At 56.8% G+C, this 925-nt stretch overlaps 1 protein-coding gene across 1 annotated transcript in view; it reads left to right on the forward strand.

The window, feature by feature from the left end:
- The first annotated feature begins 624 nt into the window (after positions 1-624).
- Positions 625-925, forward strand: part of TMEM150C (transmembrane protein 150C) — a 79,506-nt gene continuing 79,205 nt past the window's right edge. Inside the window, exon 1 of the mRNA XM_040479908.1 lies at positions 625-717. The gene's annotated coding sequence lies outside the window, so the exon portion shown is untranslated. The remainder of the gene's footprint in view (positions 718-925) is intronic.

Below are 925 nucleotides of genomic sequence, written 5' to 3' on the forward strand. Positions count from 1 at the left end.
TACACATAGGTAAGCAAGGATTGCAAGAGTTGCAAGGAATGTTGGAGAATTTGAACCGTGTGCTTTGAGAGGCAACAACAGATGAAAAGACGGGCGTGGTAAGGGGGGGTCCCCCCAAAAGAATGGCAGTCATCCTAAGGCAGGTTGATAAAGGAGGTCCTGTTGTGGGAGCTCCGCAAAGCTGCGTTTGGAATAGAAATTAACGGTGAGCGTGCGATAAAAATGGCATTGATCCACGCTTCTTCTGGAGGTCACTGACAGGGTACCACTGGTAGGTTGAAGTCTGAGGTGGGGAAACTATTAAAATGCCGATGAATACAGTTTTATAACAGACGCAGACGAGACACCGGGAAGAAGAGAGCAAGCTGGCGCTGGGAGGGAGGCCTTGGAGTCCACTGTTCCTTGCAAGGGTCAGAAGTTGGCCCGGTGTTTGTTCTTTACGCTGAAAGAAAACCGCGGGAGAGCGCAGAGTGGCGGAGAACTACATTCAGCCAGTGGATATGAAAATGAATTTCAGCTGCTTTGTGCAAAAACCCTAGGTGTGTAGACAGAAGGGAGCCAGCCAGAAGGTTACAAAAGGTCAAGAATAAATAACCACCAGGCGGAGGATCCCAGATTCTGCCCTTCCTTTTGTTGGGTGAGGAGCGCCAGGCAAACGCGTCCACAAAGGCTTTGGAAAGAAGCGGTCCGGCCGTCCACACGCAGCTCCAGTCCCGGGTAACTATTAGGGGAGCCGAAGGGCGGCGGCAGCCAGAGGCGCGGGGGCGGGGGTGTGGGGGACTCCGCTCTCAGTGGGAAGCCTCGCGGCGGGGACCCCAGAATAAGTCGGGGGCGGGCCGCGGCGCAGCGGGCGGGCGGGGGCGGGCGGCCGAGCAGATCCCACCCCTTCCTGAAGGAAGCGCCCTCCTCGCCGCCGCTGCCGCCG

The sequence above is a fragment of the Herpailurus yagouaroundi genome, unplaced genomic scaffold (assembly GCF_014898765.1).
Source record: "Herpailurus yagouaroundi ecotype Mexico unplaced genomic scaffold, PumYag 28, whole genome shotgun sequence".
Lineage (NCBI taxonomy): Eukaryota > Metazoa > Chordata > Mammalia > Carnivora > Felidae > Herpailurus > Herpailurus yagouaroundi.